Source organism: Thermobia domestica, chromosome 10 (genome assembly GCF_964235325.1).
Source record: "Thermobia domestica chromosome 10, izTheDome1.hap1.1, whole genome shotgun sequence".
Lineage (NCBI taxonomy): Eukaryota > Metazoa > Arthropoda > Insecta > Zygentoma > Lepismatidae > Thermobia > Thermobia domestica.
The window spans coordinates 36,845,117-36,868,675 of NC_137463.1; positions in this window are offsets into that span (position 1 = coordinate 36,845,117).

Genomic DNA, 23,559 nt, shown 5'->3' on the forward strand with positions numbered 1-23,559 from the left:
TGCATATGGTTTCCTCATTCATTTCTCCAGGTTGTACAGTCAATGTATACACATGCTACAGCAAAAGTTCAAATAAATGGGCATCTCACCTCCCCTCTCAATATTAATTGTGGCATCCAACAAGGATCTCCATTATCTATGGGATTATATTGTCTTGCTATAGACGTTTTACTACGAAAACTGATGCAACTCCATGAACCTCAGTCACATGATTTTCAAGTACTCAATGTGCAAGCTTTTGCCGACGATGTGAGTTTAACGGCCCAACACCGAAACAATTTTGTTATCTCCAAGACTGTTTATGCGACTACCAAAATGAGTGGAGCTAAGATTAATTATATGAAATCAACATGTTTTATTATGTGGATGCCCACCTGGGCTATTTTCCTTTAATGGATACTTATACTAAAGCCGATAGTGTTAAGATATTGGGACTACGTTTCTCTTGTGATTTGCAATGCTCTTACAATTTAATATGGGATCCAATCGTACAGCAGATTCGCTTATTAACTAAAGAACATAAGTTTCGTCGACTGAATTTACTGCAGAAAACTTGGTTCCTGAATACGTATATTTACTCCAAACTTTGGTATGTCGCACATATATACCCGTTACCAGAACTGTATGCAAAAAACTGGATTCTTTATGTGTTTTTTTTCTATGGTCAAACATGTTCTTTCGAATTCATAGAAATACTCTTTATCTTCCATGTTCTGCGGGTGGATTCAATTTAGTGAATATTAGAAAAAAATGTCAGACACTGTATATGCGAACAACCTACCACTATTACATGGACCGAACGACTCATACGTATCTGTGGTTCCACTTTTGGGCAGAAAATATATTTCCGAATAATCCGCCTTTAATACGTTTTTATAAATTGATCCCAGATTATGCACGTACTCTTATTCAATACTGGGCTTACAGTGGTATTCAAGATCATTCCCGTGATTTGTCTTCCAAACAACTATATTCGCTGTTACTATAACCAGTTTATGCGAGTACTAGTTCAATAGTGTGTCAAAAATTTCCGCAGTATAATTGGCCACGTATCTGGAAAAACTGTAATTCAGAGTGTCTGACAGACGATGTTAGAAGTGCATGGTACTGCCTTATTTATGACTTATTGCCTACAAATGAGAAATTATTTGCTATCCATCGTGTAGTGAAAGAGGAGTGTTCTTTATGTGGTCAGCTTGATACTTTACTCCATCGCATCACGTCCTGTATTTCCACAAGACAAATTTGGGATGCCTTGTGTCGGATGCTGGGACTTCTTTGTCGCCAGCCACCATCTACATTCTCTCCCTCCATCTTACGATTTCCAAACTATCGCTGGTACCCGCAGAACAAACTAAATGCGATTAATTGGTTGAATGGAAATTATATATACTATATGTTACAATATACTACTAAGTTGTCATATTTGGATTTTATTTGGTACTTACAAACTCGGAGATTGCATTTGTTTAATGCAACTTCTCAAATAGAGACAAAAAAGTTTGACAATTTCTTACGCATCTTGCTTGTCCAACAATAATGTAGTATTTTAATTTTTCTCTCTGTAGTGATTTACTTCTCCTGATTTGTTGTGTTGTACAATGTACTATTAATATTCATGTGAAATAAAAATAAAAGTGAAAAAAGTGGCTAGCACGCTTGCCTTTGATGTGCGTGGTCCCGGGTTCGATTCCCGGTAGGAGTACAGTTGAACGAAACAAGTGGTTCGGATTCCAGTATATTCCATAGGCCCCGTCTCCATAGCCGACAAGGTATAATAGTGGGACGTTAAACTCAAACAAACCAAAACCAAAACATGGAAAGCCAGGAATAGATACTTAAGGACAACTTTTATCCTTCCACTACCAGAAAGAAAGAACCAGTGCACCTTGTGAAATATTAAATTGTGAGTTCCTGTTAGCCTATATTTGGTAGGAGAGAGTTAGCAAAATGGATCATTGGATATTTCAACGTGTTTGTATTGATCCCTCAAACATTATGACTTTCAAGAACTTGAAATTGTTAATTTGTTTCTTCGACAGATGCAGTCAACAAAATAAAAATTGAATCGTTGCTGCAATGTTTCTGTATACACTAAAATTTTTATCAATACTAGGGAGATTATGTTCCATTTTTTTCTAGGCTTACCAAGGACGATACAAGGGGGATTCAGTACACAGTACTATTTGAACATTTAGAGAGGAAAGTGGTGATCTCTTTGCCACTTCAGGGCTTGTACCCATCTAGACCAACGTTTCTGAACCGCTGTGTCGCGAGGTTTTCAAGAGTTTGTCCACGCATTGATATGCTTTTGGAAAAATCTCGCCAGGGACAAATATCTCATTATAGTTTTAAGTTTGACGTCTTCTTATATTTCTGATGGTAATATTTCTTTCTCATATTCCTGCTTCAAGTATCTCTTATGTTAATATGTTTCTATTCAAGAGTCTTACTCAATTTGCTTGTGAGATTTGTATCTCATAGTCGTCCCACAGTTAAAACAAATGTATTGTATGTATTTTTATATGTTTGTTTTTTCGCATCTAGGAAAAAAATCACATGCAGGGGTGTCATGAAAGTTTGAAACGTACTTTGCTGTACTCCAAAGGAAAATAAGGTTGAGAAACGCTGTTTTAGACGTGAGCAGCCGAACAGCATTCAGTCTTTAGAGTTCACTGACTTCGTCGATTTCAAGACCTTGTTCAAAGAAATGAGAATCTTCGGAAATAAGAACGACGACGAACAAGAGGATGTTAATTGGATAGAGATGGCGGAATTACATTTTCGTTAAACGACACCTGAGAGAATATTTTTCAAGACAAATACATGCAAGAATCTTACGAAACGATTATTTGAAAATGTGGTAAAGTGGTGAAAGTAATAGTATCGATCTTCAACGTCTTCTCAATAAACAATGGAAGATATCAGAAGGAAAACACTAGGACTTATTATCATCGAGCACATTTGTTGTATTTTACCTGTATCTTTGTCAATAGAAACCACTTAGAAACGTTGTATGTATAGGGTAAAACGAGGAGAGACGCCGCATGTTTTCACAACTGCATAATAATAAAAAGTCTCTATTTTTGTGGAAATTTATTTGCATGATAATGTAAGTACAGATTATATACTTTAAGAAAAAAGTAAATTTCATCCATTAGAAGAATTTCAATACATATTTTTCAAATTACAGAAACATTACAATTTGAGTGTCATGAGAAACACAAAGAGAGATGCCGTATTGAGTCATTTCTCCAAGTTCTTCGCATGAATATTGTTTCTTTCACAGTTCACACACAGTGTCCCATACAGGATATAGATTTCGTGTATTCATTAAAAAAAAATAACACTAGGTCCAGTTAGATCTGAAAGCCATGAAGAAGTAGTTTTCCCAACATTTCACACAATTATTGATGTCTCGCTTAGCCGCAAATTGAATCTTTTTTATAACTTTCGCTGTCTGTTCTCTCTTGATCCTGGAAGTTGATTGTGAGTTGTTTGTTTTCATGTTTGCAAATCTGAAGCCGAATTGACTGAACCTTTTATCTTGGCAAGGACCATTAGAATGAGACTGAGCTAATGGAGGTACTTACTGGGGCTTTCTATGGATATGGAACTACAGATAGATATTGGAGAGCTTGAATATCTTCTTTCTGACTATTCTGGGACACGAATGGAGTTTGTGGAGTTACTGTTGGTGTCTGTTGAATTGTTTGTAAGGTTTCTGGTTTCAGTGTTGAAGGTGAGAGACGTCGTGAGGTACTTGATGAAGATGACTGTGAATCAATATGATGCTTCAGTGTGGGTAGATGAACTGGACTAGGAACTAGTTAGCAAGCTTCAGAAATGCCATACAAGTCTCAGAAACCTAAAGTTGCTTTCCTTTTCTGTAATTAGAGCAACAATCCTTTCTCACGAGGACAGATACCGCACCCGTTGTTTTCTAATAATTTTGTAGTTTTGGTGCAAAATCGTGTGGAAGGTAATCACAATACTCTAACAAATATCGTATAAAATATTTGTCAAATAGAAACTACTGTGCATTCTACTACGATTTATCAACAATACCTTCAATAAAATGTAATCGACAATACAAGAATACGACTTGACGAAGAAGAGGTAGTATAGATATACCTCATTGACTTGATCCCTAGTCTTCCGTTGCAAGCGCTGCTATCGGTTGAAGGAATTCCACTCGCTTTCTCTCGCTTAGCAACACCTGAACCCTTATTGGCTCAACGCGTGGGTGTGTGAGGGTGTGAGCTTTAGTTCGCATTTTTGCCACGGCTCAAGACATTTAGGCAGCACAATAATTACGAGGAATTCAAATACTTGAGATCAATACTGCGCAAAAACGTGTGAATAGAAGAAGTTGTAAACAGTAGAATTAACAGCAGGTGGACAAAATGGAGAGTAGTTGCTGGAGTATTGTGTGACCATATAGGATACCAATACGCTATAAAAAAAAGTAAACAAAACAGTAGTGAGACCCGCCATATTGTATGAAGTAGAATGTTGGACGATGAAGAAGAGAAAGGAACAGAAGTTGAATGCGGAGATGAAGATACTGCTGTGGATATGTGGAGTGACGTGGAAGGACAGAATTAAGAATGAAGTAATTCGGGGAACAGTAAAGGTAAGTCTAGTAGTAGAAAAGCTACAAGAAAGTAGACTGAGATGGTTTGGGCATGTAAGAAGAACTTAAAAATACTTAGCTAATTGAGTGGATGCTATAAAACTAAATGGAAAACGAGTGTGAGGTCGGCCACAGAAGAAGTAGGGAGATTGTGAGAAGAAGGCATGATATAGTGTGGTGTTGCAGTGGATATGACACAAGATAGAAACGGATGGGGAACAGCAATCCGAAAAGCCGATCCCAGCTAACTGGGAAAAAGGTTTAGAAGAAGAAAAAGTGTATAGCAAATGTCCAATTATCATTACTTTTAGATCATTCCTTGTGTAACCATCGTGCTGAAATGGGAGTTACATTTCAACAACAGCAATTTAAAAAAAAGTATAATATCAGAAATTGATTCTGTAACAAATTTAGGCTTGGAAATTGATTCGTCATTGCTTTTTCATGTCTTGGAAACTGACTCTATTACAAACACAACTAGTGAAATTGCATGTCCAATTCCAAAAATAAAAAAACACTCTCGCAAGTGTTGTACACGTAACACCCTATTGCCACTACAAGCATTTTCACAGTTCTTGTCCACACTAGCTTGTCTAATGACATCACTAACCCACTTAAAAATTAGTCCTGATTGATGCATACGTTCCAGCAGAACGTTGAATAAGAATAAGAAAGGGAAATGTCTACTCACACCAATTCCAATTGGACGAATACCTAGAGTTTCGCTTAAAATATGAAAAGGAGTCGCACAACTTAAACACGAATAGAATTTATTTTCATGGTATTTAAGCATATTATCAGAAGCAGCAACTGCTAATTTTTGGCCATCAAGTACACTTTTAAATAGCTCCTCGTAGTCCCCATGAGGTTGAAATCTATTGTACAATGTCTGTAGAACTTTATTTGACTGATCATCCAAAAGATGCTTGTATGATCGTATGCCACTGATTACCATATCCAACTGTGCGAGTTCTTCTAAAGTATCTATGTCTTTATAATACTTCGGAATAGTTAAAACACTTACAATGCTTCCTTCATAGATGGCGCTCATAATTAACGTAACGTAAATCCACGTAAAGAAAATAATGCGAGATTTATCACCAGTTGGTAAAGAAATTGATATTTTCAAGAAAATTGCCAATTGCTGTAAAAATGTCTTCCCAAACTGTTGCTTGTCTAACTCAAGACCTTGAAAAACATGTAAGAATACGAAAACCAGCACCATTGTTGCAATGTACCAGCACCATACTTCACGACTGAAAAGCAACAACATAGACAAATATGGCGGAATAGGTTTGCTACGCGATACCAAAACAGACTCAGATGAGACCACAACGTAATCAGTATAATCAACGAATTTATGCCTTTCTGTATCAAATGCTAAGCAACTATAAATCAAATCAACTTCTCTTCTAACTAGATTTCCCAAAGCATATAGCCAAGTACCATTTTGGTGTTTGAAACCAATTTGGTGCCAACCATGTGTAACAGTAACTTCCATAGTGAAATTAAGATATTCACGCAATGTTTCCAAGACGTTTATAAAATATCCAGCTTTTACATATGAATTACTGTTTTCTCTTTTCCAATAAGCAAAATCTGGCATCAGTCTTGTTTGAACATAAGCTGTTTGCATAACATAACCATGAAAATTAACCAATGCCTTTTTTAAAGAAGTAAATTCATCAATTATTTGAGTTATGACGGAAGAATCCAATGTAGTAGTTTCTACAAAGCAACTTTTGAGGAAAGGGTTGCATCTTTGTATTACATAGCTTGAAAAATTATGTAGTTGATCTCCAAATGCTAGTTCATTCACCTTAGCATAAATAACGACAACTTTAAACACTCTAGTTTTCCAAAGGTTCTGAAAAATAGATTCTACATCATTCTCGTCTTTAAAGACAACAGAAGTACAGACAAGAACAAAATTTGCTCTATTATTCCAGTATACTGTATTTCCTTGTTCGATAATTGCTTTAAGGTACAACTGACTTTCAAAAAACACTACTATAATATCATTCTCTGTGGGAATAGGTCTTATCGACAAGCTGTACTGTTGACTAAGTATATTATCCCTTATATTTACAACAAATGCTGGAATTACAACATCATTTGATATTTTTCGAAGTAGAAAATTTACAATTTTCGAATGTCCATTTGAAAGAACTGAAATAAGTTTTGCTTCTGACATCGTTTGATACAAATATTTACTAATAAAATTGCACATTCTACTAGTGAATTCATTGTGGGAAGATTCTTCTAAGTTAAAGGTGGTTTCAATCCCTTTTGGGTATAAGAAAATGGCTATTATTACAACCAGATTTATCGAGTTAGTTTCAATTTTTATAGACCAGACCATCGTAATCGATTTCAGCCTTTCCCTGGATCTGAAAAAAGAAAAAAAAGTATTTTGTTTATACTTTTATGATTACGATATTCTACATCTTATAAGATATAACTTCCTCCCTTGCTGCTGAAATCAAGCAAAATTTCTGGATGTGTTGCCATGAGCAGGGCTTGAAAAATTTTATTCTGACCTAGGCGCCAGCTCTGAAAACATTCGTCAAAATAATATAAATACAATTTAATAGATAGGTATACATGTTATGGCCTTAAATTTTACTTGGTTTTAAAGATACAAACTTACTGTAGCGTACGGACTACTTCTTAAAACTAACAGGAATTAAAGGCAATATAAGTGAAGTTTTACAAAACAACAGTATGTGATTTATGTCTATCATACATGTCTTGAAGTTTGAGCACTGAAATAGCACATGCCCACTTTTCAAAATTGAACAAAATCCTCTCATAGTGAGCCATTCATATTAAGATTCAAGTTTTAAATTGGAATTTTATAAGGAACTAGCATATATTACCCGCTTCGCTGGGTTTAAATGAAAATTTGAATGCACAACTCCGTATCTCATGTGTTTAGTACCCGTGAAATACGTTGTTTTCGTGTTTAATGGCATCGATTTAAACGGCATTGGAAAGATCATTGATCATCTCGGCGACCTCGAAAACCATGAATTCCACACTAATATATATGTCATTTTCGATCATTTTATTATCTCTCCCTCTCCCAAGTTGCTGGGCTGAATTTGGTTTTAAATCGGAAAGGAAGTGTCACCAGTCATCTCAGCGACCCCGGTAACTATGGAGTCGACACTAATATGGGTTATTTTTGGGTTAGTTTTACGTATTTCCCTTTCCCCTTTCCCCAAGATGCGGGGCTGAATTTGGATTTAAACAGCATCAGAAGTGTCACTGTTTATCTCGGCGACCCCAAGAACTATAGAGTCAACACTAATATCAGTCATTTTCGACTATATATATATATATATATATATATATATATATATATATATATATATATATATATATATATATATATATATATATATAAAGACCAGTCATATATATATATAGTCAAAATTGACTTGACTGATATTAGTGTTGAATCTATAGTTCTTGGGGTCGCCGAGCTGAACAGTGACACTTCTGATGCTGTTTAATCCTTAACGCTCCAAGCCTAAAACGTCAACTTTGTTTATCAAGCTGGGGTCTTCTAGAGACCCCAAGTATTATTTTAATTTTTCAACTTATTATTATTATTATTATTATTATTATTATTATTATTATTATTATTATTATTATTATTTTTTGCACTTTTCTTAACGACCGTATCATTGATCTAATTACGTAGCTGATATCTCAAAAATATGCAGGGCAAATATAAAAATCGAGAATAAATTGGTTCTTATAGTTGCAGCAGTATCACCAAATATCACCCTCTGGGGTCCCTAGAGGACCCCGCTTGGTATGTTAAGGGTTAAATCCAAATTCATATATATATATCTCCATATTCCATATATATTTGTTCCTCCCCATCTCATCGGAAGTGTCACCGTTCATCTCAGCGACCCCAAAAAATGCGGATTCAGCGCTAATATCGGTCATTTACGATCATTTTTAAATATCTCTTCCTCCCCTCCCCCAAGTTGCGGGGTTGAATTTGAATTTAAACGGGATCAAATGTATCACTGTTCATCTAAGCGACCCAGAAAACTATAAATTCGACACTGATAGTGGCCATTTTCGATCATTTTTATATATATCTTCCTCCCCCTCCCCAAGTGGAAAATTTGATCAAGATCGGTCACGTGGTTTAGGAGTTAAGTTTTATTTATTTTTCTGTACCTCTCCCGTCAGTTCTACCATCAAAGTGAATAGCTTAAAACCAGCCCAGCCTTGAAGCTCATCCATGTTACGAATTTGATCGAGATCGGTCGGGTGGTTCAGGAGATTTACAGTCACTAACATAGTGATTTTCAATTATATATATATATAGATTTATTATAATGTAACTTTAAACACAAAAATATAAATATCAAAACTACTGGTACGAAAAACTGATAATACTAACATTAAGAAAAGCTAAGCTCAGGACTAGAATTTACAGTCGCCATTGTGACCTAGAACCTTGAAGTTTTCAAACTTGGTCATGAGCATTGTTACACAGAACATATTAATATTTGCCCAAGCTGTACTTTATACGGATTCCTATAAGTACGGGAGTATATTACAGATCCGAGAAAAGAGCTTCTTTCGATTGGCGAGTCCTTAGATTACATATTTGAGAAAAAGAGTTTATTTCGTATGACAATTTCTTTGATTACAGATTTGAGAAATAAGTTTGTTTGGTTTGATAGTTCATTAGATTACAGAACTGAAAAATCAGTTTTTTTCGCATGACAATTTCTTATATTATAGATCTGAGAAATGATTTTTGTTTCGTTTGACAGTCCCTTAGGTTACAGATCTGAGAAAAGAGTTTGTTTCGTTTGACAATTTCTTATATTATAGATCTGAGAAATGTTTTTTTTTTCGTTTGACAGTACCTTAGATTACAGATCTGAGAAAAGAGTTTGTTTCGTTTGACAATTTCTTTGATTACAAATATGAGAAAAGAGTTTATTTCGTTTGACAATTTCTTTGATTACAAATCTGAGAAAAGAGTTTGTTTCGTTTGACAATTTCTTTGATTTCAGATCTGAAAAATGAATTTGTTTCGTTTGACAGATCTTAAGATTACAGATCTGAGAAAAGGATATTGCATATCAATTATCTTATCATGAGTTATTCACGCATTTTACAGGTTTCAGAATCTTTTATGGGCTGAAAAAAGCCACAATTTAGAAATAACCATTACTAGCAAACCCGCACGTCCTGCGCAAGCGCAGGACACTATTACTGTCTGGATGATTGAATACGGTACAAAATTAAAAATATTTATGGCTTGCAAAGTAGTTTTAATAACACGTTAATAATATCTTTAATTAAGATTCTCAATAATTACTCGAATTTAAGACGTCCTCCCATCTAAGACGCACCCCGATTTCGCTTGGTTAAATTAAGGAAAAATAGTAATATGTTCCGTTTTTACTTTGATATTGGTCATTTTCGGTGATTTTAATACCTCTCTTTCCTCCCCGTATTGCGGGGCAAGGCATGATAAAATTATTCCAGGCCAGAATGTCATGTACATTGGAAATTTGATCGAGATCGATTGGGTGGTTCAAGAGTTAAGTTCTATTTATTTTTATATTTCTATATATTAATCTCCCCTTTCTCTCCCACTTCTTTAGGCTCTACCGTCAAAGTGAAAATATTAGAAAAAACTTTCCAGGATCGAATGTCATCTATGTTGAAAATTTGATCGAGATTGGTCAGGTGGTTCAAGAGTTATTATGTTTTATTTATTTTTATATATATGTCCCCTCCCCTCTTCCTTCCCTTAGTTTTACCGTCAAATGCATATGATAAAAACCGTCTCAGGTCCGAACCTCATTTATGTTGATAATTTAATTAAGATCGATTCAGTAGTTTAAGCGTGATGAAGTCACAAAGACGATCACTTTTATTTTATTTTTACATATATGTACCCCTTTCCCCTCCCCTACATTGTGCCGTCAAAGTAAAATGATGAAAACAACCCAGGTCCGAACTTTATCTATGTTGAAAGTTTGATCGAGATCGGTCGGGTGGTTCAAGAGTTAAGTTTTATTCATTTTCATATATTTACTCTCCCCTCTCCTCCCCTGCCATAAGTTCTACCATCAAAGTGAAATAATAATAATAAAAAAAACTTTCCAGGTTCGAACTTCATCTATGTTAAAAATTTGATTGAGATCAATCGGGCAGTTCAAGAGTTATTAACTCACGAACATGGTCACTTTTATTCTTATATTTATTGGTTTTTGTATATCTCCCCCTCCTCCCCATCCCCGACGTTGTTCTGTCAAAGTAAAATGTCAAGTCAAAATTCATCTCAGGCACGAACGTCATCTATGTTGAAAATTTGATCGAGATTGGTCGTTTGTTTCAAGAGTTATTAAGTTTTATTTATTTCTTTTATAATTCCCTCTCCTCCCCCTCCCCTAAGTTCTACAGTCAAAGGAAATAGCTAAAACAACACTCCTAGATCAGAGCTGCATCTACCGTCAAAAATTTGATCGAGATCGATTAGGTGGTTCAAGAGAATAAGAGTCACAAACATAGTCAGTTTCAATTTGGATCTGAAGTTTATTTGTTCAGAGACACCGCTATAGAATTTCTGACTGTATCCACAAAAACTAAAGTTAAGTATGAAATCGAATAAGGAAGAACATTGACTACACACGTATACTACTTGCTACAAAGACACCACAAATAGTAACCCATTTCTATCATTCTACAGATGTACAGGATGGGCACAAAGTCTTGTGGTATCCCCTAGTATAAAATAATCGAACTATGTAAACTGTAATTATATAAATTGTAAATATATGAGACGAAATTACAATGCATGTCTTTCTAATTTTGCCAATTCGGTTCGAGAATATCTCAGAGATGTTTCCAGGACGCTGGGTGGATCCGCAGATCGCCTTCATTGCCCTCTCCACTTAATTGGCCACCACGATACCCGAACTTCACGACCTTTGACAATTCGCTCTGAGAATTGATGAAGAATATTGTTGCAGCAGAGCATTATGCTACGATTGATGAATTGAAAGAAGGTGCAAGACTTGTTTTAGACGGTTACTCCAGCAATGCTGAGAAGAATGTCCCACAGAACCTGGAGACGTATTGAGAGTTAAATACAAACAATGTGGAAGGAGATTACACTCATTCTTCCCACAGCTTATCAAGTTATTCCTTTCACATTTTGCATCCACCTGCACAAAACGTAAATAGGTGTTTGTTGTACACTTTCTCCAATTCTATGCAAGGTTATTAATATACTTAGTGTTTTGGTCAGTTCTGTTTTAGTATAACCTCTACTCTCCACATAGCGCGTCATTCACATATGGACATAAATCTCCTGGCCATTTCTTACCACATCTGTACATGTCCCTTTACAGACACAAGTGATAAAAATCGGCAAGGGGTCCTATAAAGGGGAGATTCTTTCGATCATTTTTTCAATATCTAGCACCGTTTGCAAGATATGAGCCTACTTCCGGTTGGAGTTTCTAATTCATCTATGACCAGCGTTTTCTTTCTTCTTGCATGCAGTGTGAAATAAGCAAATACATTACATACAAAATTAATTATAATGTCAGTGATATATGGTGCTCATTGGGCGAAACACTCCAAACAATACGGTAAAGGTTCACCTTAAACTGGAGAAGTGGTTATCCTTCGTTTTCATTATCATTTGGCCATGAAACACATGCCTGAGAGATATACAAGCCCTGTACACAAATATGTGGTGTTGCAATGTATAACTCGTACATATTATACTTTATTTTTTTTTAAATTTCAACACTTCCATCTTACGCCTAAAAATGTAATAAAGAAATAAGAGCCATTAAAAAAAATCAATTAGAACTGAACAATCTACACAAAATTTGCAACCGAGCAGTGAAAACGGCATCTTTCTAGAGCCTATAGTTCCCTAGAACTCACTGTCGAAAGGATTGGCTACAATCATATAAACGTCCACAAACATAAATTTCTCATCACTGTATTTAATGTTTGTCAATTGTGATCATTCCTTATCCACGCCAAATGTTAGGGAACGCAAAGTTCCTTAAGTGCAGCAATTAAATGAATAAAGATATACTACAGCACTTAGACCATCCACAGACCTTGAAACCTACGTCTTCCCACACCACTTCCCTAAAATAGGGCGTAACTCTGTAAAAGGTAGCTAGATTTTTATTATTATTTTTAATTTTTTTTCTGTAATTCATAACAACTGCCTGACTGTATGTATTAACATGTATCTTCCAAATTTCTCTACCATTTTAATATATAGATGCTGAATATTTCCTAAGCTATAATGAACGATATACAAGTTTAATATTAGGTTAATCCAGGCTAAGTGATCGAGAAAAAAGAAAAATTGCCGCTCGACCTTTTTAAAAGAATTTACTTTTTTCATGAATGTTTATCCTATATCAGGGTACTTGAAAACCACAATTAATTATTTTTTACAACATTCCATGGCAACGCAACAGCTGCTGCAATTTTCCGTTTTTTATTTTTTTATTTTAGGCGTTTACGTTGTTTTGAATATCTCAGTATTTATTTGTCCTACCAAATTGAAAATTGCTGGACGTCTCCAACTCGTACAGAGCTAAAACTTTGATCTCTTAACATTTTTGACTAAAACCACTTGAAGGGGATGAAATCAGGGTCTACAGTAGCAACATTTTTGGACATTGGAGACATGTTTGTTAAGAGGAAACAACTGACGTAGAGGTCTGAATTTCTGTGTGCATGTAGTCCGGAGTCATAAGTTAATACACAAAACTTTACAGACCTGTAACTGCTCCCAAAGGTCTGAAAAAGATCGTAAAGTTGGGGAATTATGCCAATTTGGCACGTTTCACTGTCCAATATCTCCAATGAGTATTGATAAAAATTTTGAAATTTGCGCAATAAGTTAGTCCTTTACATACCACACACACAACCATAACACATAACAAGGTGAGTTTTGTGTCCTTGAGCAGAAGGGGATCAAAGTATTAAGTAATGACTTTATACTCTAGGAGGTGTTTTTATTTTTCACAAATTTAACTGGAAATTCATTGTTGTGAAGTGAAATAGAGTAGGATGAATGATTAGTCCAGTCAAGGCTCTCAAGCTCGCTTCTTTCCTCTAGTTGTAACACTGTCTTATCACACTCACAGCAGCACTTGTGAAGAATGCCGCTACCAGCAGAAAGCGAGAAAAGCCAAAATGCACACTTGTCAAAAAGTCCGTAAGTACTCATTGCTCTTGCTGTTTGCTATATCAAATGATATTTAATCCTATTTATTCTTTACTGTCAACTCATGCAGGAGACAGTTGTCCTTTCGTTTGATCTTCATTTCGCAGTCAGTGTTTACAGCGAGTAAGTGTCCATTGACTTGAGAATTTAGATCAAACGAAAGGACAACAATCTCACTCATGAGTTGACAGTTAAAACAAGAATAAATAAGATTGAATATGAATTTAGGACAAAATGGCAGGGGACATAATGGCAGAAAATAAAGGCAGGAGGACAAAATGACAACGGACGGAATGGCAGGCGGACAAAATGGCAGGAGGACGAAATGGTTGCGAACGAAATGGCAGGACAGAATGACAGGAAGTTAACTAGCAAAAATTATAACTCCTAGGGCTCGTATTTTTAGGTTTCACCTATTGTGTTTGCTAGTAGGTAGCAGTTCTCGATTTAGTCATTTCTGCCTCAAATGTCCAAAGCATATAAATACGGCTAAATTGAACCAAGAGCGTAAAAGAGGGTAAATATCAGTTATTCAAACTTAACTTGAAACTTAACAACAAATCTTAACTATTAAAAAAAAAAAATATTTCTTTGTAACCATCTTCCAATTGATATCTTGGTCTTATAACCATTCTAACTACAAGAAAATATAGATTGAAAGCAAACAAGGTAAGTACAAAACTGAAAGAATGGTTACTATTTATTCTTCAATACTAATACATATCATAGTACAGACTTATAAAATTCCTTTACAGTTACAGGAATGACAAAGTTCTTTTTTAAAAAAAATATTATAACATATCCTTTAAATTATAAAAACAGCTTGTAGTTGTAAGAATGACTAATTACGTACATCTTTCTTAATTCTCAATAATAACGGATATCGTAGAACAGACTATAAGGAACACTCTGCAGTCATCAGAATGACCAATTACTTACATCGTCATTAATTTTATATAACAAATCTAGTCTTTGGCTAGCTGAGGGCTCTGCCCCCAGACCCCCAGGTCTGCTCGGCCTACGGCTTCGCATTTCTTATCTATCGACCTTTGCATCAACAATGAATTTCGTTAACTTGCTCTTCGTATTTCCTGAATCTGCCCATTCGGGGGCTTCGACCCCACACACTGTCTTTGCTCGGCCTACGGCCTCGCATCTCTTAAACCCATAATTCTATCGTTTCTTTTCCTATTTCAACTATCTAAAAGATAAGATTTTGTATCCCAAGAAAACGTCCGTTTAAACATTTTGAAATTCTTCATACCCTCTTTAGACCCTCTAAAAATTAAAAATATTCACTTTTGGCAATTTTCCTGTGAGTTAATTCCGGAAACCTACAATCATGCCAAATTTGATCATTGTAGCCCTAAAGGAAGTGCTCAATAATTTGTCAGCTCATGTAGTTTTATATATAGTTAGGATATATCGTAATATAGACTATAAACACACTTTGCAGTCGTAAGAATGACTAGTTACTTACAGTGTCTTAAACATCCCATAACACATATCCTAGAATACACTGTAAAAACAAGTGCTGACGATTTTTTCTGACGTTTGCGATTTTCGGTTTTTTAGAAAACCGGTTTTCTGTAAACCGAAACAGCAAAAGCTGTTTTCGGTTTTTCCAAAAACCGATTTCGACAGCAGTAGTAAAAGCACTCTGTGCTCGTAAGAATGACTAAAACATAGTCCTTAATTTTATATAACAAAATATATCATAATATAGACTATAAAGACACTTTGCAGTCGTAAGAATGACTAATTATATACCAGGCAGGCTCGTATCCAGGAGGGTGTAGGGGAGCCGGACCCCCCTAAATTTTTGTAGCCCCCTAAAATTTTCAAGGTAGGCTTGCAAATGAACTATAATATGGTTGGATCACCCCCGACCAAAAAAACGAGAATTCAAACTATACTTTCTGCCTTAATGTCCTCCTGCCATTTCGTCTGACTGCCATTTTGTGCCCTGCCATTTCGTCCGCCTGCCATTTCGTCCTCTGCCATTTTGTCCTCTGCCACTATTTCCTGCCATTATGTCCCCCTGCCATTCTGTCCGTTCTCCTTGAATATCTCTGATATAGAAAACAGCAAGAGCAATGAGTACTTACGGACTTTTTGACAAGCGTGCATTTTGGCATTTCTGCCCTTCTTCTGATAGCGGCATTCTTCACCAGTGCTGCTGTGAGCGTGATAAGACAGTGTTACAACTAGAGGAAAGAAGCGAGCTTGAGAGCCTTGACTGGACTAACCATTCATCCTACTTTATTTCACTTCACAACAATGAATTTCCAGTTAAATTTGTAAAAAAAAACACCTCCTAGAGTATTACGTCATTACTTAATCTTTGACTTCCTTCTGCTCAAGAACACAAAACTCGCTTTGTTGTGTGTTATTGTATAGTAAAGGACTAACTATTGCGAAAGTTTCAGGTTTTTAAATCCAGGTCCATTGCAGATATTGGACAGTGAAACATGCTAAATTTGCATAATTACCCAACTTTACGATTTTTTCAGGCCTTTGAGAGCAGTTACAGGTCTGTAAAGTTTTGTGTATTAACTTATGACTCCGGACCACATGCACACACAAATTTAGACCTCTACGTCAGTTGTTTCTTCTTAACAAACATGTCTTCAATGTCCAAACATGTTGGTATTGTAGGCCATGATTTCATCCCCTTCAAGTGGTTTTAGTTAAAAATGTTAAGAGATCAAAGTTTTAGCTCTGCTCGAGTTGGAGACGTCCAACAATTTTTAATTTGGTAGGACAAATACATACTGAGATATTCAAAACAACGTAAACGCCTAAAATCGAAAGAAACGGAAAATGGCAGTAGCCGCTGCCATGGGATGTAAAAAATAATTAATTGTGGTTTTGAAGTATACTAATATAGGATAAACATTCATGAAAAAATTAGATTTTTTGGAGATTATCGAGCGGCACAGGCTTGATCACTTAGAATGAGTTGACTCCATTTCTATTATTTACATGTAAGTATTTCTTGTTTGTATCATAACAAACCTAATATCGGTAGAATACCAGAATAGAACTTAGTAGCACAAGCAATGCACAGATTTACCATCAAAACCAACGCTGCTCAGTGAACAGTAATAACGTTTTTAAATGGATTATTTATTGGTTTATTTCTTTTCTTCCTTTCGGTATTATGAATGTTGGTATTCACAAAAGGTCTTTTGTCAGGCTTCTACCAGAATAATTTATGATTTTTATACAAACCACAAGCGGAACGTCGTTATCACACAATGGAAATAAATTAATCTCATGTTACTTTGCTATATGATACATGATTGAATTGATCTACCTTGAAAGAAATGATTTATACAAACATGTGTAGGCTATATGTACAAGTATAGGCTAATGCGTTATATTGATTGAAAGCATAAATTAAAATGTTTCTAGCAAATTAACTGTGTTATTAAAATGTGTCAGTATGCATATTGCATAATACTATAGTTTTTTCTTTATGTATACAAATTGCACCTTTCTATTTTTCTCATTAGGTTTAGTTGCTTACTATGTAAATTGCTCTATAGATGACACGAACAATTGGATCTTTCAAAGAGAATTATGTATGATTGAGTAACTCTAGTAATGTGAAAATTAATGTGATTAACAAGGAGGAAATACCACGGTGTTGTATTTAACACACCTCACTTCTACATTGGTAGAAACGAATTGAAGAACACCCACTAATTATTTATGGTTTGGGTCTAAAGCTGATACGTTAGAAGAAGGTATCAGGTTTTAAGACATCTAATTACAGTAAAGCCCTGTCAACTTGTCCACTTCTCTAAGATGGCCATCTGCTCATCTTGGCCTGGTTCGTCTTGAGCCTGAATTTTCCCGTAAAACATTCGTTACTTATTACTCTGTAAGTTGGCTACCTGTCTATCTTGGAAATTGGCCACATTGAAGCAATGTTTATCCTATGATGATAATGATTAATTTACCTGTGTATCTTGGCCACGCAAAATAACGTTTTGTTATTTTTCTTAACTCTTTCGAATTGTCATATGAGAGACAGATGTTCTGTATTTGTGACTGGAGACAAAGAAGCATGGATGCAGACGATTTGTTCTTGGATGTCAATGGCCAGAACACTACCATGATAAAGGGCTAATGATGGAAGGGCTAATTAAGGAACAGCACGTACAGGAATTCAGGAAATGGTCGTACGTATTTGGGATACGGACAAAATCTCGCGGCCGAAACGTCGCCGCCCAAAATCTCGCCGGCCAAAACATCGCCGCCTAAAACCTCGCGGGACAAAACCTTGCGTGGCCAAAACCTCGCCGGGCCAAAACCTCGCCATCCAAAACATCGCGTGGCCAAAACCTCGCCACCCAAAACATTGCGTGGCCAAAACCTCGCCGCCCAAAATCTCGCCGGCAGCTTAATAAAAATTCAGTGTATTATAACAATATCTGCTGCTTTTCTTATAAGTAAAAAGAAAAAAAAGGAAGGAAGAGGGTGGTGTGGTGAGAGTAGGGGCGCCGAATTCTACTTCGCCCCGGGCGCCGAAATCTTTAGCTACGGCTCTGTATATATATATCCCACTCCCTTTTGTTGTGCCGACAAAGTGAAATTATAAAAGACATCCTAGGCTCGATCCTCATCTATGTTGAAAATTTGATTGAGATCGGTAGGATGGCTCAAGAGGTATAATGTAACAAACATAGTCATTTAATTTTTATATATATAGATTTCCAAAGCATGCATTAGAATCCTTGTCATTATTTTAATGTAATTATCTGCTGTTACTAAATATATACATATAGTGATATATAGAACATTCTACATTGAAGAAATCGTCGTGAAGAGGTTTTATCCTGACATTTCTTCCCAGGCGACACTACGTCTCGCTTAATTTAGACCAGGCGAGATTCTGTGTCGCGAGATCATTACAACGAGCTTTTGGTCAGGCGAGATTTTGGGTATGGCGATATTTTGAGGCGCGAGGTTTTGGAAGACGAGGTTTTGGCAAGGCGAGGTTTTAGCCCGGCGAGATTTTGGCCCGCGAGGTTTTGGGTGGCGAGGTTTTAGCCCCGCGAGATTTTGGCCCGCGACGTTTTGGGCGGCGAGGTTTTGGCCAGGCGAGATTTTGGGCCGCTAGAAAAGAATTTCTAGTATAAGGTTTCTGTAGAGGTTTTGGTCCGCGAGGTTGTCGCCGCGAGGTTTTGTACCCAAACCACGTATTTGTTTACACTGTATATTTTGGTAAAACCATTTGCTATATCGTCTCCTTTCATGAGTAGGGAGATTTAGTAATTCCGGAAAATTCTCAAGGTTAAAGCTAACCATCTCAATTGTAACTATTGGCACCTGACGGCTTTTCGAAAGGTAGCTGAGATTTTGAGATATGATTTCCCTTAAGATTTTCCCTAAACATGTTCTTCTCCGAGGGAAACACTTATAGCTCATTACCAAGAGGTAGTTAACTACAAAATTAGAATGTATATATGGGCCAAAACAATATTAGGGAGTACAATATTAAACAAACGTACTATTTTTTCTAGTACTGTATATTGTTACGCTTACTCTATATACATTATTTAAAAGTAGCTGTCGTGCCATTGCTTATTAAAATTTTACAATCAAGTAATACTAGAAATTCTTTTCTAAACATACACTAACCACAGTTATTTTCTTTAAGTTGATCACTTTTTACTGAAACCAAGGGTGGCCAACATAGACAGATTTCACTGTAGTTACATTCATCTCTATTAGTGACATAAATAACATAATCTTTTAGCATAATTGTAAATTTAATTGCTGAATTTAATAAATCACAAACTCAAACTACCATAACTTGACTAAAGCTGAGCGGAATTAATTGAAATAAAAGCACCCGTCATCAATACATTTCAGATATCACTTTACGAGAATCTCAGCTACATAAAACTTTGCAATTAAGGAGCGAATAAATTTTTCAAAGGCACCTTGGGTGCTCTTCTTGGTTGTTGAAGACGTGTCCATTGAAGAACATATCCAGACCCTGGCGTCTCTGGCATGTAAAATTTGGGGGGCGGGCATCAAAGAAAGTGATTTAAATGGTACTACCTAGCCCAACCTGTTTATTATCTTCGATTTCATTTCTTACCTTTCTGATTATCTTCATGGACCTCCTAAGGTATATCAACTACCAGACACGTAGCCAAAGGGTGGGTCTAGGAGTCCGCCCCCCCCCCCTTCGAGTCAAGAAATGAAAAATATTAAGGAAGGATGAAACAAAAAGAAGCGAGAAAAAGATGAATCAGCGTCTAAAATATAAAGCTACAGCAAGCGTTTGGTTAGCCCTACTCTTTCTTATGAGGAGTTTTGTGTGCAGAGAGCGAAGTCAAGTTGAAAATGGATATTATTGTAACGAAGCATTCCGAATTCCCTATGGACTACAAATGACAATCGATAAACATGTTCGATCAGATAGACTCTCAGGTAGCACTTAAGAAATGCCCAATATTAAAAATAATATGAACCATTTTGAATTTCACTGCAACACTAATCCATTTTATAGGATGTTATTACTGCCGAAAGAGGTCTCGTTGCTATCCTTGACGGTATTAAACGAAGACAAGAAAAAGAAGAAGAAAAAATACAAGAAGAACCGAGTTCGAATGACCTCGGAAGACTATATCTTTTTCAATACTCTTTTATATTCTTTTACTCAATATTTTTCATAGTTTTTTTTAATTAAATACTTACTAACATATCCTCATTTTATTGTCTTAACAAACCAATATGCGTATGTTGCCAGTAAAATAGTTTAGATTGATCGACCTCTGGTGTGAAACCGTAGTATTTCATGTCACTCCCCCCCCCCATTTCGGAATCCTGACTAAACGAACGCATATATGTTGCCAGCAAAATAGTTTAGAATGATCGAACCCCTGATGGATAACTACAGTAATTTTTCACGAACCCCCCTACCTATCACGAAATCCTGGCTACATGCCTGTCAAGAACTTATATTACTTTCACAGCCTGAATACTACATTCCAAATAGACATAATTATTTATATGTTATTCTGTCGTTAGTAAAGAAATTAAATTAGAATAAAATAGGGTAAATGTGCCAGTCCTCGACCACCTAACTCATTTTCGTATGGTCCCTAATCGCTGTTCACTGACTGGAATAACTTAGGAGGATGCAACTAGCTCACATGTGTTCCTAAAGCTATATTTTATCTATATTTTATCCAAAACTTAGATTTGCTCATATTAATGAGCCAGTTTGATAATCCCTCTTCTTTCTGTGTTAGGTGTGGTTCTGGACCCATTCCCCGCTCTTCGAGACTGCAATCATGAAGTTTATTCATCAGCGTTATCCGAGGGATTCCATAGATTGCTGATGCCTTTCGTATGGAGTGCTATTATTTGCAACAAGCCTCCAGAGCTTTTTGTAAATCTTCGTTTGAACAAAGAGGATCTACTTAGACTCATTGTTTCTGAAAGAAACAGGAAAATTCTTAAGAACATGTAAGGAAAACAGGCGTATTCCAGGCTGATAGTAGCTATTCCGCTAATATTTGAATGCAGTTCCACGACGAAGCAAGAATGATGTAGTTCAGTATTAAACAAATGAGACCAAATATAAATTTATTACTTAAATGAAATGTCATACCTTAACAGTTCCGTTAATTTTGCATGAAAATTTAGGGAAACTGCACTCAGTTAACTTGAATTTGAATTTATTTTATGGCCTTTAGGCATCTAAGGTTCCAATCAGGATAGGGTGAGGAGAGGATGATGTAGGTAGACGGCCAGGGCTTATTTTGTAGGTAACATCCCAGCGTTTCCCTGGTGTGACAGGAAAAACCCTGTAGAACCTCAGTCAGGATGGTCGGCCGCTGGGATTGAACCTAGGGCCTCCCGAATGCTAAGCCAATGCTCTACCATTTTTTAAAGGTCGTCTTAACCGAGACATTCAGCTTTAAGGCTCCTCCGCCAATTTGGCGTAATCTAATTATGACAGGGACACGGACACAAATATCAAGGACAGTTAAAAACGCCCTTGCTCTTCAGAGGGATTCGAACTCTCAGTGGATTGCCGCCTCATGATCCGAAGTCCGAGACTATTACCATTGAACCACGGCCGTTCGGTGAATATTCCATTACTAACAATAAGATTCAGCAGATGCTTATACAGATGTAAACTGGTCACTTAATTAATGCTTGAATCAAAGAATTCTGCGAAAAAATACAAACGTAAAGCATGATCGGACACTGAAAAAAAAGTTAATCCTCGACCAGTACAGATGTATAATGAAAAGTAGTGGTCGAACACTAGTAAATGTTTTTGTACACCATTATAACTTCAGAATTGGTAACTAGGAATTCATTTCATGCAGATGAATCGAAAGTTAGTCGTTATTGACGTTTCTACAATTTTTCAGTGCTCGACCACCCCATGGTCGAGCACTAGTTAACAAAGAATATTTCGTAAGTCATTGCCGACCACTACATTTTATAGATTTATTCTTCAAATCTTACAGTTATCACTAAAATTTTGTTATTGAAATGTGCTCTACAGTTCCATGCAACAGAATAGTATGTGCATTTCTTACCTGGTGCGATAAAATTACGGAAAAACACGAGAAACAGATCGTTGTCGTTCCCATTTGCAACGGATTAAAGCTGTCGAAAACTCAACGCTTCTTCAGAAAGCATACATTTAATTGGCTATTACCGAATGTACGTGCAATATATTTTGACAGTGTCTTTAGGATTGGTTCAGAATAAGCTGCAATTCAATTATAACGGAAAATCATGCTTTTCTATCGGAAAATAAGCCTAATATACGGTTTTAAAGTCAAAAGTGATTGGCAACTAGGGGGTGGTCGAAGACTGGCACATCCACCCTATTGAACATTTTGTTGTTCAAAATATTGGGGGGACGCGTCCCCCTCGTCCCCCCTCCAGAGACGCCCATGTATCCAGATGCTGGAAAAGGTGGAAGTCAGTGGTGAAAGGATTGGTGGATAGAAAGCATTTCATATTACAATGTATCTAACCTTTATAGCGTCATTTATTCTCATTGCTGACTTGTAATATGATTGAAAATACCCCTAGTGATTATAATTGAAATAGACGTTTCAGTTTTAGGTTGCATTTTTTTCAACATTCTGAATTCTCGAAAGTGATGGCATAGTTGAATAGAGTGTCATAGTTGGATGGATAGAGTGTCATAGTTGAATAAGAAATGAAATCTTTAAGTTTTACGTCCCACGGTCATGCCGGTGAGGCTAAAGGATACAGTGATGATGAGTAATGAATGAAATGGTGGAATGAAGAAAGTGGGAGGAAACGGGAGAACTCCGAGGAAACCCACACACACGGTGTTTGTCCACCACAAAGTTCACTTGGCGAGGGCTGGGATCGAACCCGGGACCCCAAGCACCAGAGGTGAACGCTCTACCACTGAGCCACAGCGGCCCCAGTTGAATAAGAAGTAGTAAATAAGTGCAGCTACAAAGTCCTGTGTGAATGTGGTCAAGATATGGATCATTTTCGTACCCCAAGAGCAAAAATAGTGCAGAGTAGAATTTAATACACTGTTTTTTTTATTATCTCTCAACTCATGTAGCATCCATTTATCCATCTTTCATCATTTATTTATAGTTTTCCAGACGCAGTGCTACGGTAG